Source organism: Biomphalaria glabrata, chromosome 5 (genome assembly GCF_947242115.1).
Source record: "Biomphalaria glabrata chromosome 5, xgBioGlab47.1, whole genome shotgun sequence".
NCBI classification, from domain to species: domain Eukaryota; kingdom Metazoa; phylum Mollusca; class Gastropoda; family Planorbidae; genus Biomphalaria; species Biomphalaria glabrata.
In genome coordinates this window covers 37285578-37292018 of record NC_074715.1, presented here as the reverse complement: position 1 = coordinate 37292018, position 6441 = coordinate 37285578, and positions in this window count along the sequence as shown.

The window sequence follows — 6441 nt, the reverse complement described above, 5'->3', positions numbered from 1 at the left end:
TGTGTGTGTGTGTTTTTTTTTTTTTTACCATTTAACCTTTCAAGTTCCAAACATTAAGCATAATGTTTACATTAAATAAGTCATATTAAAAAGTGATGTTCATACATATATACTGTCTATACAATGTCCATACAATGTCCGCAGACTGTGTTTGAACTGCAGACTTAAATGATATAATATTCTAATTCTTCATTATCAAATGATATAATATTCTAATTCTTCATTATCAAATGATTTAATGTTCAATTTTTTGTGCTCAAAAGAACTCCCGTCCCCTCTCCAAGACATCATTATATTGGCCGAGTATTTAATGTCTTCCTATGTTACTTTATACAGATCTAAAGTCCTATTGTTTCTAATGAAAAGTTTGTGTCTTGTATATACAACACAAACTATTTCGATTGAAGTTTTATTTACACTTCAATATACTGGCCACCAAGAAATTTATTTTAACCCTTTACGTCCAGAGGATGGACGCTAGTTGATATAAAATTATTCAGTAGTGAATTTAGTTTTCGACACCTGAAGGTGATAGACGGAAGACCTCACAAAACCAACAGACCTGGGGAGGGGGGGGGCACACAAGCTTTAGATTGTGTCTCTTGAAGAACTATTACGGACTTTCAAGACAAAAGTTTTGCTTCTAAACAATGGCAAGGATGCTATTGTAAAAGGTCAAGTTCTGGCAGCGTACCAATACACACATGCAAATGTTGATTTTAACTAGAAAATGAAAAAAAAAAAAAACAACAACGCTAAATTTGACAAGGAAGACCAATGCTTTCCTAAAAAGCAAAGAAGAACGATCTGCAGTCGCTTAGCATTTAGTCAAGCATGCTATAAATGTTACGACATAGAGCCTAACTTCTTGGTTTTCTCCTGGCCACATATGACATCGAACAGCAACAGACGGAAGAACTCTAAACCTACGTGAATGTAGAGTATCACATGACCTACTTCTCGTATTTATGTAGTCCATTTTTACACTTCCAACTCTTAGCTTGCACTGTCTTCATGGCTTCAGCAAGATGGAAGGGTAGTTCCAAAACGGCTATAAAAATTTTCCCCCAAAAATTGACAGTTTATGTAGATCTTTGGAGAAAAAAAAACACTAGCTGATTGGCCATACAGTGAAAATTCTGAATCTCACTGTTATAATTTTTCAGAAATATTTCGTTTCACATGAATTCTTTTCATGTCTTTTTATTCTAATATAGTTTGAAAGACGTCAAAAACAAAAAGACAACATTTTATAATTCTCAGTTTGAGCTTCCATTATCTTCTTGGGTTCAAGAATAAAAAACAATGCAAATACATAAAAAAATAATAAAAACTGAATGGGTAAATGGGTGAGTGAACAAGTATTTTAAAAACAGTTCTAACAATTTTTCAAGAAATTTGACAGTTCCATATCTTTTGGAAAATATTACTACCTAATTGACCACTCATGAAAACTCTGGTTTGAACCTTATAATTTTTCATAATATAATCATCTTAAAAATTAAATTTGTCTTTTTTTTTTTATAAACACGGCATCAGCGGGAATTCACGCACTCGACCCAAATGTTTCACTTGTATTTAGTGAAAAGTTGAATAAATAAAAAGACCAAAATAAACATGCGTTTAGAGCAACTTATTATGTAGAGGTTCCGGTCCACATGCACTTTTAGACTCATTAGTTGGACAGTTAATAGGCTGTGCAGTGCTTATTATATAAATTCCTACCGCAAAGAAAAATTACAAAAAATAATTAGTTTAAAGAATTTAAAACAAATGTTTAGTCCGTCTTTTCGGTTGGCTTCACAAGGGGAGGATCCCTTAATGCTTACCCTAGGCTAACTGTATATGATTAACTCTGTAACATAAGAAGAGAGCACACACTGTGACGATCTTCCTGTTTATATGAGATTGCTGAAGCCGATGTGTAATCGGTGATTGCGCAAACGACACATATTGAGTCGAATAATTGAAGTGTGACCTTACTTAAGAGCCTACATTTTTCCCCCTTGAAATAAAGCAAGGTATCGATACCTTCTGATTTTGATGGTATTCGGGCTATAGTTCTGTGTATTTTTTGAGCTAGATCTAGTTTCAACCTATGTGGAGCGAATTCTTCCGAGTAAGGTTATTGTTAAAAAATACTATGATGTAGTCCTTGAGTTGATAAATAAAGCATAGTTTTGTATTTCTGGAGAAAATATATAGATAAATTAGTTATGAAAGATAAGTCGGTTTAGTCCAGGGGTGGGCAACCTATAACGCATGCCCCAAAAGTGGCACCTTACACAATTACAAGTGACGCATTTCACCTTGAGAAAGTATCATGAAAAGCGTGCCTGTTTGTTAAAAATGATAATAACCGATTTCTAGAAAAAAAAGTTTGAGAGGAATTTCATTTACTGGCTATTACGACTCCCAAATTGACTGAAATGTTTATAACACTAATCAGACCAAAAAAAAAACCCACTCACATACAGAATACGTTGGTTTAATGTAGTTGTTAGCTTTGGATTCTATTCATGAAAATATATGCTGTCATTTTGTTAGCCTTTGACTTTTTTTCTGTTAACTATTTAAGTTTTTCGTTTTTTAGAAAAAAAATGATGATGATTTCAACATTTTAAAAGAACTTTTTGGCCTTAAGTCACTCTAAGGAAAAACCAGATGGTCAGACATATTTGAGGAAGCAAAGTCATGTCTACGAAATCATCAATTAAATAGAGTTAACTAAAGTAAACTAAGCCGTCAATGACAGAGTTACAAATACTTTTCTAGCATATTAAGAAGCGTTCATGTCTTAAAACGTCTTACAATGGGGTTGAGACAGAGTCATAGTACGATGCGAGGGACAGTCCAGTTACGTTTCATGGGCGTCATGGTCATAAGATCATTTTCCTGTATTTTAAAACATTGTCACGAACCTTCACGCAAAAGTCGTCAACGTAACTTTGTTCAATAGTTTATTATATTCTAGTTACAGCTTACATCATGGTCGAAACACTTTTGTAGACCAGTGGAGGTGGGTGTCCGAAAGAAGAAGGTTGTCTGTGCTGCCATTAGGCAGACGCTCACCAATCTGCTCGACTGAGGATTTGAACTCTAGCCCCCTTGTAAAGTAGCCAAGTGGTTTTGGACTTTCAACATATCCCATATGGAAAATTCGACCGTTCCGACAAAAAGAAAGTAGATGAAAATCGCGTTTTGAAATGTCTTCTTCAAAAACGTTTTCATTCGATATTTTTACTGACGCCTGTAGGACAAACGGAAAACATTGTCTAAAGATTCTAGCGTGATTAACCACGTGACAGTCACGCTCTTACTTCCAATGAGTTGTTTTACTATTTGTTACACTTTTGTGGTTTACGTTCTAAACATTGATCTGTAAGTACTATCAGACTAAAATGATTTCAAAATACCATTAAACTAAAATGATTTCAAAGTACCATTAAAACTAAAATGATTTCAAAATACCATTAAACTAAAATGATTTCAAAGTACCATTAAAACTAAAATGATTTCAAAGTACCATCAAAACTAAAATGATTTCAAAGTACCATCAAACTAAAATGATTTCAAAGTACCATCAAAACTAAAATGATTTCAAAGTACCATCAAAACTAAAATGATTTCAAAGTACCATCAAACTAAAATGATTTCAAAGTACCATAAAAACTAAAATGATTTCAAAGTACCATAAAAACTAAAATGATTTCAAAGTACCATAAAAACTAAAATGATTTCAAAGTACCATCAAACTAAAATGATTTCAAAGTACCATAAAAACTAAAATGATTTCAAAGTACCATCAAACTAAAATGATGTTTGTGTCTCTTGAAAAGGAAATTAACCTCCCACTGCCCTATTCGTTGTCAGGAAGTCGCGATAGTGGGGCGCGCATCCGATTTGAGAACCACTAGAGTAACCTGAAGTGATAAAAAAAGCCTGATTTATGAGTTCGAAGTGTGGTCGTTGTGCTTATTGATTTCAATTGGCACTGAAATTGAAAGTCTAGTCCAATTTATATTCTTTCTTAATTCCTCAATTCTTCCTTAATGCAAAAAAATGAAAGCAGTAAAAATAGTGATTAAATAAATGACATTTTAACGATATAACTCAGTGATGCCCAACCTTATTAGGTCTGCGGGCCATTTTAATTTTCGGCATTCGTGTCGCGGGCCATATCACCAAAAAGAAAAAAAATGTAATATACAATAAGCTATTTTTAATAGTTTTATTTGTGGACCTACTTACATAAATTAATGTGATTTGGAAACACTTTTGCAGGTAACATGGAGTAGAAGTCAATGATCTACATCACTTGAAATTTGTCAAGCAGGGATGTTTTAAATTCTGAAAATCCACAAATCTTTCACTGAAAAAATTCATCAAGATCCTGAGAAGTTGGATCATTCTTTCTTTAGGGAAACACATATTTAGCTGCTTATCATTTTTAGAGTGGTACTGGTTGGAAAGTGGACAACATGCACCTTTTCCGCCTGTTGAATGAAGAGTTGCAATTTTGTTTGGAAAGCACATATGTCTGCATACACATGCGAAATCAATTTGTCTTTCTCTTGTAGTTTGGTGTTGAGTTCATTTAGATGTGGTGTGACGTCGCATAAAATAGCCAAATCCCACAACCATGAGGGGTCGTTCAGTTGTGGCACTTGTTTTGATTTATCGGTCATAAATATTTCAATTTCGTGTCTCAAATAAAAAAAAACCGTTTTAATACCTCTCCTCGACCAGCCCCCCCCCGGCACTTCACTGTGAAATAGAACGTCTTCATATTCGGATTGAGCACAATCAACATCACATGGTCCAGATTCAAAACCTTTCCACAGAGACTTTGTTGGTGAATGATGCAATGAAGCCGCTGGGGTTCAGTTCCATTTGACTGAACAACTTTTTAAATAACTCTTGCTGTCATTCCGCTGTGACATCCAACCATATTTCTAACGCCATCAGTAGTCACTCCAACTAATTTATTCCAAGGAAGAGCAAGGTCCTCTATAATGGTTGACACTTCTTTAAACAGGTCTTCTCCAGTTGTAGTCCCATGCATGCTCCTCATAGCTGCTAACTCCTTTGTTATATCAAAATTGCTGTTTGTACCGCGAATAAGTACCAAGAGTTGCGCAGTATCAGTTATGTCAGTGGACTCGTCAGCTGCAATAGAAAACATTTCGAATTCTGCTGCTCTGTCTTTTAATTGTGAATGAAGATTTACCCCAATATCTCCCACTCGCCTTGTAATTGTCAAGCAAGAAAGGCTGACAGCATCTACTGTATTCTTCTTTTCAGGACACATTTCTTCCATCGTTGCTAGCAAACACTTTTTTACACATTCGCCATCGGAAAAAGGCTTCATTGCTCTACTTAAGATGTGAGCAACTCTGTAGCTGGCCCTTATCGCAGACTCATTTTCTTGTCTCTTTTTTGTTAAATACTCTTGTCAATCCCACAATCTCTAGTTGTAACTTGGCAATCTTGTCTTCGCGGCTCAAACCAAGAATGCCACCATATGTGTTTATGTGTTTGGCTTCATAATGCCGTTTAATGTTATGTTCTTTAAAAACAGCCACACTTTCTTTACAAATCAAACATGTTGGCTTACTATCCTATTCCACAAAAAAGTAAAGATGTGTCCACTTTTCTTGAAAGTTTCTGCATTCAGAGTCCACTTTTCGTTTCTTAAGCTCTCCCATTTCATTAAATCACAAACGTTAAACAATACGGCACCAATCGCTTTGACATCAAAAGTACACGACCCAAAACGATGCTCTAAAGATGCTCTGTGTTGCACACACAAGGTGTCAAGGACACGGCTAGCTCAAGACAGTATCGGAATTTTCCAAGAATTAAAAATAGCTGTCTAGTTTTATCGCCATTGAACAAAACAACACAACAACACTTGTGTTCTTACAATAAAAAAATATTTACTGTGAATTAGTGTGAATATTAGAATACCAAACATAAAGATGGAATTCATCAAAGAATGAGTGAGAATCCTAACTGAAATAGAATATCTTTTCAACATTCTAATTTTTAAATTTATTTTTTTATTTTTACATTTTGTTCTAATGCTTTGGCGGGCCGGATAGAAGCACGTCGCGGGCCGGATCTGGCCCGCGGGCCGTAGTTTGGGCGTCTCTGATATAACTAATTCATTTTTATGCAAAGGTAGATAATCCGTGTTTTCTGTGTCTCTCTTTTTATGTGTAAGTTACCGGCCTTATCCATTCTCAGCTGTCACATCATAAGCCCCAATGTCCAAAAAGCTCCTTATATAAGTGAGGTGATCTACACCACGGTATCGATAGGACCACGACTATGTAAGTGACTATATATAATAGCTACAATGAGATTATTAGTTTTACACTTAACACAAGGCCTATAGTGAACACTTAGTATGCATAACTTTAAAGTGAACTATTGAAA